The sequence below is a fragment of the Sciurus carolinensis genome, unplaced genomic scaffold, assembly GCF_902686445.1.
Source record: "Sciurus carolinensis unplaced genomic scaffold, mSciCar1.2, whole genome shotgun sequence".
In the NCBI taxonomy this organism is placed as follows: domain Eukaryota; kingdom Metazoa; phylum Chordata; class Mammalia; order Rodentia; family Sciuridae; genus Sciurus; species Sciurus carolinensis.
Window position 1 is genome coordinate 1760761 of NW_025920120.1, and position 10330 is coordinate 1771090.

Consider the following 10330-nt stretch of genomic DNA (forward strand, 5'->3'; position numbering starts at 1 on the left):
TTCAGGAGGAGGCCTCCCACTGGCTGCACGTGGAGAATAAATGAAGAAAACCACACATACGTGTGCATCTCCCATGCCACCCAGCACGGGCTCTTGAAATGGCTTCTGAAAGTGCTTTCAATGGCAATGGTTTTGAAACCTTGAACACACAACTGACACCTGTGGCCTTGCCTTTTCCTGTGGGAATGCCAGTACTGAGGACAGTGCCCACTGCTGGTGCGATGTCATAAATTATTTCTGGATTTGAAGTGGACCCAGGTAAAGTGTTCTGCATATACAACAGTCATGATGTTCAAGGACGGGTGTTTTAAAAGATGTCCTTCTGCATTAAGAAGCAGAAGTACATGCTACTCCTATAGAAATATTCACCCATGAGATATGATACTGTATCTTCAACATAATCTATGGTAGTAAAAGGTTTTGAGTAGCTATTTAAAGAAGTTACACAGATATGCTCCTGAAGGTAGCAGAAAAATGAATTGTCTCCAGAAGACAAGCAAAAAAAAAAAATCAAGCTCCTTTGTTGTAGCATGTATACTTCAACTTAATTATCTGCACAAATCATTTGGAAACTAATCCAGTATCACCTGCTGTCATCTCAACCACCCATTTAAATCTTTTGCTGTGGGATTTAACCTTTAATGGCTTCTCTAGGGAGCCATGCCAATCGACCCCAGGGCCAACTTTATCTTGAAGGACCAAATACTGCAAATGCTGGCACTGGCCTCACATGACTTCATTGACCAAGAGAAGGGGTAGAAGCAGAGGTGGTTGATGCTGATGTACAGACAGCCTTGGTGGGGCACCCAGCCCTTACAGCAGCAGCAAGAGCAGTAGGTGACCACCTTCTCTGCCTCGAGGAGGACGAACCTGGCCTCCAACATCACCACAGCTTCTCAGAACTTCCTGGGCTCCCCTTTCTGCTCAGCAAGCCTGCTGCTGCTCTCTTAATCTCTTAAGCAATCAGACCCTGACTCACAAGAGACAGGGCCTTCATCCAGGGAGCTGGGCAAAGGGAAGGAAGACAGCACAAGGGACAGGAAGCAGGAAGGACAGATGCACCCAGGCACTTACGGAATCGCTGTTGTTTCCACGACAACCACTCCTGTCCACAACCCTGAAACAGCCACAGCCAGAGGGGGGAAAAAAAAGGCAGAGATCAATTAACCATCACAAGGTTGCAAAACACAAAGAAAAGTCTCTCAGTCACTTACTGACCATGAAGCTGTGGCTGAATCAGCTGACTTCTAAGGTTTTAAGAATTTTAATTCACAACTATTTCCCAAATCCTCCCTACACTCATGCTACAGTTTGGATCTTCAATGCCTCCCCAAGGTCCATGTGTTAAAGGCCTGATTCCCAGCTAGTGTATTGGGAGGTGATGGAACTGCACAAGGTGGGGTCTGGTGGGAGGTCCTTGGGTCACTGGGGACATGCCCTTGAAGAGGACAGTGGGACCCCAGCCCCTTCCTCTCTGCTCCCTGGCTCGACATCAGTTGAACACTTTTCCTCTGCCATAAGCCGCTGCCTTGATGTGCTGTCCCGTCACAGGCTCACAAGCAAGGGGGCCGATAAGTCACGGACTGGAGCCTCCAGAACTGGGAGCCAAACCAACCTTCCTAAGTCAGTCATCTCAGGTATTTGTGACAGCGATGAAAAGCAAACCAACACAAGAGATACGAAACCCAGTGACTGGCTCTGGTGTGGCAACTCACATTAGCCCCGAAGAACTAACTTATAAGTTGCCAACAAAGTAGTCCTTAATCTGGAACCTAAGCTGTGATGCTTATTCAAACCCCTGAGAATGTATACAACTCCAGATTCTCACTTACCAGGGCTGGATGGGAGCCAACCCCCCATTTAGCCATTGTGTGAAGCACCTGTAGACTGTGAAGACTGAAGACTTTTGATGATGAGTTCATGTACGGAGGCTGAAATTCCTTCTAGGTCTTTGCATTTGGCAAGTCATGGACAGTATCTGAGAAGGTAATCATTTACAACCATGTCCACAAAAATCTCCTGTAGTAGGCATAACAGCTCTTGGATGGGTAAAGACTATATTTCCTTTTTTTGTACTTCAGAAAGCTAATAATGACATAGTATTATATCCTTTTTTCTTCCTTTAAGTATCCCTATGTCTAGACCAAGCATTATTGTTGGTAGGTAGGAAGGGAAGAACTTGAATTCAGGAATTTTTTTTTTTTTTTTTTTTTTTTTTTGCGGTGCTGGGCATTGAAACCAGGGACTTGTGCTTGCAAGGCAAGCACTCTACCGACTGAGCTATCTCCCCAGCCCTGAATTCAGGAATTTTACTGGCATGTTTTAATCTCCTATTTCTAAATGATTACTTTTAACATATGAAGATTTGCCTCCACTAAAGTTTTAGCTGTTGAATTTCCCAGCAGTGGGCATCCAGGTCATCCTCAACTCCCAGTAAGCACAGGTGAGGCTACTGCAGGGAACATGAGTATAAATATCCCTCTGCATGTTTCCTTCTGAAACTGCTTAAGCATCATTAGGTTGTATATCCACAGGTAGAATTTCTGGGTCAAAGAATGTATGTTTCCTTTTTTTAAATTTGTTTTTATTGTACACAAATGGAATACATACTGTTTCTCTACATCTGAAGTAAAGTCCTACCATTTATGTAGTCATATTTTTACATAAGATAATAGTGTTTGATTCATTCTGTTATTTTTTCCTTCACCCCCACCACCCCCACCCCTCTTTTCCTTCTATATAGTCCCTCCTTCCTTCATTCTTACCTCCCTACCCCCGCCAATATGTGTCATCATCCACTGATCAGGGAGATCATTCGTCCTTTGGTTTTTTTGAGATTGGCTTATCTCATTTAGTATGATATTCTCCAATTTCATCCATTTGCTTGCAAATGCCATAATTTTATTCTTCTTTATGGCTGAGTAATATTCCATTGTATATATATACCACAGTTTCTTTATCCATTCATCAATTGAAGGACATCTAGGTTGGTTCCAGAGTCTGGCTATTGTGAAATGAGCAGCTATGAACATTGATGTGGCTGCATCTCTGTAGTATGTTGATTTTAAGTTCCTTGGGTATAGGCCAAGGCGTGGGATAGCTGGGTCAAATGGTGTGTTCATTCCAAGTTTTCTAAGGAATCTCCACACTACTTTCCAGAGTGGCTGCACTAATTTGCAGCCCCCTCAGCAATGTATGAGTGTACCTTTTTCTCCACATCCTCTCCAACACCTGTTGTTGCTTGTATTCTTGATAATTGCCATTCTAATTGGGGTGAGATGGAATCTTAGGGTGGTTTTGATTTGCATTTCTCTTATTACTAGAGATGTTGAACATTTTTTTATATATCTGTTGATTGTGTGTAGATCTTCTGTGAAGTGTCTGTTCATTTCCTTAGCCCATTTGTTGATTGGGTTATTTGTATTCTTGGTGTAGAGTTTTTTGAGTCCTTTATAGATTCTGGAGATTAGTGCTCTATCTGAAGTATAAGTAGCAAAGATTTTCTCCCACGCTGTAGGCTCTTTCTTCACATTCCTCATAGTTTCCTTTGCTGAGAGAAAGTTTTTTAGTTTGAATCTATCCCAGTTATTGATTCTTGCTTTTGTATGTTTACTTTTTTGACTAAGCACTTCCAGGTGACTCTTCTGAATATCTCAAACTGTCCACATGTCACCTGCATTCTATCATCTAGCTTTCTACCTTTCCATGTGTAGTGGATACAAAGTGACAGCACACTGTTTTCACTGGTATTTTTTCTTAATATGTCTCAAATGCTTTTCACTTTGGGGGGATTTTCTCTTGTGAAAATGAGGTTCCTCTTGATGCCCATGTCCATTCCTCTACTTGACTACTTTTTTCTTTCCGCTCATGAGCGTTGTCTGGAGTATGTGGGATAGTTTGTCCATTACAAGCCCTATCAGGTCCTCTAGAACTTTCAATTAGTAAAATTCCTAAACAGTAATTAAGCACAGTAATTAGTGTACCAACGTGAAAAGAGAAGTGTTGGATGATAGATTCAAAACACAAAGGTATATTTTATTATTTACAAAATAATAACAGTATTTACAAAATAATAAAAGAATGAAGCCATGACATAGACTGAGATAAAATATATCATCAGGACCTTAGATATTCTGTAATAAATCTGTATCTCTTGAAGTGTGAAATTGATCATCTTTTGGTAATGAAAGGAAGCAAAGGTAGCAAAGCAAATGATAATCTGTTTACAATTTTCTGTGATTTGGTTGAAGTGGTAAAGTTGTATGTATTGATTAATGGGTAAAATAAGTTGATAATTGTTTTAGGTGCCATCAAACTGAGGTTTATTGGCTGTGCATCAGGAAAAGCTAGGACTGTTCAGTGACATGGAGCCATCACTGTTGGGATAGCCATCTCAGACTCCTGCAGCCTGAGTGCAATCTTGAATACAGGCAATGTATTCGTTCCTTTTCATAAACTTCAGGCTATATGTGCACATTTAAGAATGATTCCTAACCATTTCCTCACCTTTTGGGTCATTCCTGCCATATATTTTGTGAAGCATTTTATGTGTGAGGCTTAAAAAGTAGCAGAATATTTTCTAAAGAAAAACCTTGTGACTTGTGTCATATAATATTTAATAGGTTTGTTCAGAAATCAAAAATTCTATTCAGAGTTATTTGCTTCTGAGCCAGTTAAACATATTTGTAGGCATCCTGGAGAAGTGGAAGGTTTTATCTTTAGATCTGTCACCGTGTTTTTTTTTTAAACAAAATTCACAAATTGGCAGACCATGATATCAGATGTATAATTGGACACCATTTAAATGACCCACTTTTAGATTTTAGGTATTTTTCCATTAATGTTGCATTTTTCACCACTTTTAAAAGCAGAAGATCTAGAGCCAACGTACCAATGGTTAGTTGGACCCTGGTTTTCAGTTTGGCATATCCCTCCCTCAGTATCCCAGAGGTCATCTGCCTATTCAGCTTCCTTACTCCTATTACTTCCCCGGCTTCCATAGTTACCACATGCAATATATGAATCGGGGACCCACGTGTTACAACATTGCATTCTCTGATTATCACAAGTCCACCTTTTACTTAGCCATGCCTGACACAGTAAGTAATATTTACAAGCAAATGTTAGATTTTAAAAGATTCTATTTTATATGCTCCTTTCTAAAATAGCATTAGGCAGGAATATAGCACACATAATTATTCATTAAAGAACACTGTGTTGATTGCCACCCTCTGGCTCCAGGCTTCGGGCGGATGCTCAGGGGCTCCTTGGCTCCGCCTGCAGGCGAGACGAGACACTCATGGGGAGTGGGCTTGGCTCCCAAGTGCCTGGAAATGCCACAACTTCTCATCATCATACCCATGAATCTCCATTAGAGCAGGGAATAAAATATTTATTTCAAAAAATGATGAAAGGAAGGTATGGAAATTGGAACTTTGACTATTTACAACTAAGAAAAATACAGGAGATTTTAAGTGTGAGTGAAGGTTAAAAATCAATATTACAGGGACAAAACCAATTAGCAGTGACTATTCATAATGAAAATTTCATTGCCAGGAGACATGAAGACCATTTAATTCTCAGAAAAGAATTCAATTTATGCCAGTTACTTTTGAGGAGCTATGTATGTCTTTAAGAATATATCCACAGCACTTTTTGAAGCAGATCCTCTGAAAGGAAATGTTGAAAATTTGAAAAGAGATCTAGTCCATGATTTAATTTTTAACTTGACCAATTTCAAATGTAGCATTGAGTTAAACTTCTGGTCAAAAATTTGTATCGATAAGACATTTAAAAGTAAAGGACAAGTTTCTAAAAGTGCTCCATTTGAGAGCATCTTTACAAAATGTCCATTATCCTTAAATTAAAAAAAAATTATTCTTGTGCCCAAACATAAAATTTTAATTATTGTGGGGAGGTTCTTACCCACTATTGCTTAATAAATATTTGGATATAGGTTTCTGAGAAGTATGCTACATGTGTAATTAAATTTCTCTAGCCAGGTCTCTACCCTGATTAGTTACCAGTGTGTTTATATTGGTGGTAAAAATATGAATATAGGGAAACTCATCAAAACCTTAGTATTGGTTGCAATGCCAGAAATCATCAATATGCTCATTTTTCAAAGAACCCTTACAAAGACGAACAATGGGGGAAAGTGTTATTTTAATGCTCTAAGCTTAACTACCATCCAAATAATTCATAGGCAAAACAAGCCTTGCAAGTATAAACTATGTAAAGAGCACTTAATCAAATTGCAAAACTTACTCAATAGAAGAGAATTCATACTGGAAGGGAGTCCTATGAATTTAAAAAATGTATTAAAGCATTTCATTGTTCAAACCTTTCTAAACCTCATAGATACCATGACAGTGATAAGCCCTACAAAATTGAAGAATGTGGCAGAATTTTTAAACAATGATCACCCCCTGTTAAGCATCAGAGGATTCATGTTGGGGTGAAGCTCTGCAAGTGTAAAGAATGTGACAAAGCCATTAACAATTGCTCAACCCTTTCTAAACATCTCAGGTGGCATAGCAGTGACAATACAAAAAGCTCATGTGATAATCAACACCAGATACTTTGTACTGGAGACAGATCCTACAAATGTACACAATGTGCCAAAGCCTTAAAGAATTTTTCAGTCCTTACTCAACACCAAAGTACTCATGCTGGAAAGAAGAAGTACAACTGTGAAGAATGTGGCAAAGATTTTCATATAAGATCATTGCTTACTGGACACCAGAGAATTCGTACAGGAGAGAGGCCCTACAAATGTGAGGAATGTGGAAAAAGTTTTTTTCAAAGCTCAAAGCTTACTCTGCATGAGAGAATTCATACTGGAGAGAACTCCTACAACTGTGAAACATGTGGCAAAGGTTTTTCATTACAGATCAAATCTTTCCATACACAAGAGATTTCATACTGAAGAAAAACCCTACAAATGTGGCAAAGCTTTTAGTCAAAGAGCAGGCATTACTGTACACCAGGGAATTCATACTGGAGAGAAGCCCTACACATGTGAGGAATGTGACAATGGTTTTAAATGTAGATCATATATTAAGAAACACCAGAGAATTCATACTGCAGAGAAGCCCTACAACTGTGAAGCATGTGGCAAAGGTTTTCATTACAGATGAAACATTTTGATACACAAGAGATTTCACACTGGAGAAAAACCCTACAAATGTAAAGAATGTGGCAAAGGTTTTAAGCAAGGAGCACATCTTAAAGAACACCAGAAAATTCATTCTAGAGAGAAGTCCTACAAATGTAAAGAATGTAACAAAACATTTAATGAAATGCAAAAACCTATTCATACTGGAGAGAAGCCCTGCCAATGTGGAGGATGTGGCAAAGCTTTTAATAGTCTTTACATAACTTAACTTGGAGTCTAAAACCAATAGAATTATGGTAAACCATAAGGCTAAAACAAAAACAACATTTTAACCATTTAAAAATTCAGATTTACTGAGGTACAATTTACTGAGGGTGAAATTCGCCCTTCTTGGTGCGCAGCCTCATACAGCTGTGTACCTCTACCCCAAGGGGTCGCGTTCCCTCCCACTCAGAGTTCACCCTGGTCTTCCCTGGCAACATACGGTCTGTTTTCTGCATATCCTTTTTTTTTTTTTTTTTGTACTGGGAATTGAACCAAGGGGCATTGTACCAGTGAGCTAAGTCCCCAACCATTTTTTAATTTTATTTATTTTATTTTATTTTATTATTTATTTTATTATTTTATTTTGAGACAGGGTCTTCCTAATTGCTTAGGGCCTCACTAAGTTGCTGAGCCTGGCCTCAAAATTGCAATCCTCCTGCCTCAGTCTCCTGAGTTGCTGGGATTATAGGTGTATGTCACCATACCCAGCTGTTTTCTACACAGCTTTATATTAGATAGAGTACACGTTAGACATTTATAAAAAGTGCCAAACATTCCCAAAGTTTTTATAACAGTTATGTTGCTGAGTGTTTCAATTATTCTTTTTGCCTTTTTTATGATCAACAATGATACTGGCTTAAAGTTTAGAAAAATTCTAGGCTTCCAAAAATTTCAGAGAGTTTCTCTTGCATTTTTTAATTACATGATTTGTACATTAAAATGTCATATGATCTGATATTTTCATAACCTTGAAAAAACAGTGAATACCCCTTTCCATTACATCCTTTCCTTTCCTCCTACCGTCCCTAGAGGTAATCATTACTGCATTTACTGTGTACCCTTTCCAGTCCCTGTTTTCATACACATATACACCACAGTTGATCTCATGAAGAGAAGCATCATCAAAATTTTAGATGGTAGAACTCTTTCTATGGTTTACAAGCCATTTCCTTTCCTTTTCTGTTATAGTCTGCTTTTACTCTAATAGTATTACTTAGGGTATTGCTTAGGAACTTGTGTAACAAATCACCACAAACTTAGTGGTTTTAAAAAATACACATTCGTTATCCTGCAGTTTCTGTGGGTCAGAAGATCAGGAATGGCTGTTTCAGGGTCTCTAAAGGGCTGCAGTCAAGATGGTGGCTGGGCTGGTTCTCACTTAGGCTGGACTGGAGGATTTGCTTCCATACTCAGGTGACAGCTGGCAGAATTTGTTCCTTGAGGCTGCTGACCTCAGTTCCTTGCCACATGAGCCTCTCCAACATGGCAGCTTGCTTTATCAAACGTACAGAGAGTCTTCTACTAAGACAGAAGTCACACTCTCTTGTAACTATCTGCCTTTCTGTATTACTGGTTGGAACTAAACTCACTAGGTCAGCCTTCTGGCCATAAAGACAGGATTACACAAAAGGGAAAATTTCTAGAAGAGGGAATAATGAGGGTAAGGACTTTCTAGAAGCCTTTTTCCAGCAATCTGCATGGAGTATGACTTCAAGAAAGCTGGAAGAAGAGATATTGGAAGAATGCAGAGTTAGGGGATGAGCAACTGTGCACTGATCATGTTTTCTGAGTGAGGCCCACTTGCCGCCAAGAATGAGTCAGAAGATTGGAAACATTTCCCCAACGGAAATGCAGACTGTTGGATGCTCATCTAGGATGAATGGAATAATCAAGTACAAGCCTTGTGACACAATAAAAATTCAGTCTGCTCACTTCTGGCAGGGCCTGCCCTGATTAGATAATATTCCTGACAGCCGTTCCTCTCCCTCAGTAAAAAGGCTGGAGAAAAGCTGGTCTGAAAGAGGATGCACTTGCTCCTGCACCAAGCATCTATTTTCTTCTGATAAGGTTTTTCATTCTTTGCAAATCAAGTGAAGTGAGTATGCATATTCTTCCTGCCAGTTTGCAGATAATTAAGAAAAGTCTATGACAATCTTGGCCTGTTTTCCTGTTGTATTGTTGGCCATTTCCTTCTTTATTTACTTTTAAAGATTATTAGACCTTGATGAATATATGGTGTAACAATATAGAAGTCTATAAATTGCAATCTGATTGAAGAGTAAAGAAAATGTAGAAAAACAACTTTTAGCTCTAGCTTGAACAGCAAAACTGAGACTGATTCTGCACAGAGCAGTACTGTATTGCTAACTTATTTGGGGAGCAAAACTGCTTATCATTAAGTTCTATCTCAAGCAGAAAAGAAAATTTCCAAACTGTTGAGCTCTATCAGGGAGAGGTGTGTGAGTTAACATTTGTGGTGCAAGCAGAGGGGCAGCCTGACTTCTTTGCAGTATCTACTTGAAATTACTTGTTTGGGGACTACTGCTGCACTTTAAGTTGATTTATCTTACACAGAAATGTAACAGGCTATCCTGAGCAGCTCATGATACCTGCTTGGGGTTTAAGTTGGATTTCTAAAGGGTGTTTATCACAAGGAATTTGATATTGCTTTTCAGAGTAGGGTAACTTACTTTACTTCCCAAACAGATGTTTTGCAAATATTTCTGACCTTACCTTATAGTGAGAAAAACTAAAATTTACAGCAGGAACTGGTATAGGCAGATAGACACCAACACTTATGTACATATGTAAAGTTTCAAGAAATAATTCTTATTTTCCGCTCAGGAACTGAGGATTAAACCCAGAGTGCCTCACAAATGCTAGGAAAGCATCCTATCAGCCCTTTATTTTGAGACAGGGTCTAAGTTGGTCTTGGACTTGCAATCCTTTCATCTCAGCCTCCTGAGCAGATGGGATTACAGGTGTGCACCACTGTGCTTGGCTCAAGAAATAAGCCTCACTGGATTCAATGTATTCTTATGTTTGTCTTATTCTTTTTATGTTTTATGTTTGTCTTATTCTTATGTTTGTCTTATTCTTACCCTCACTGGATTCAATGTATTCTTATGTTTGTCTTATTCTTTTTACTTTATTTATATAGTACCAGGG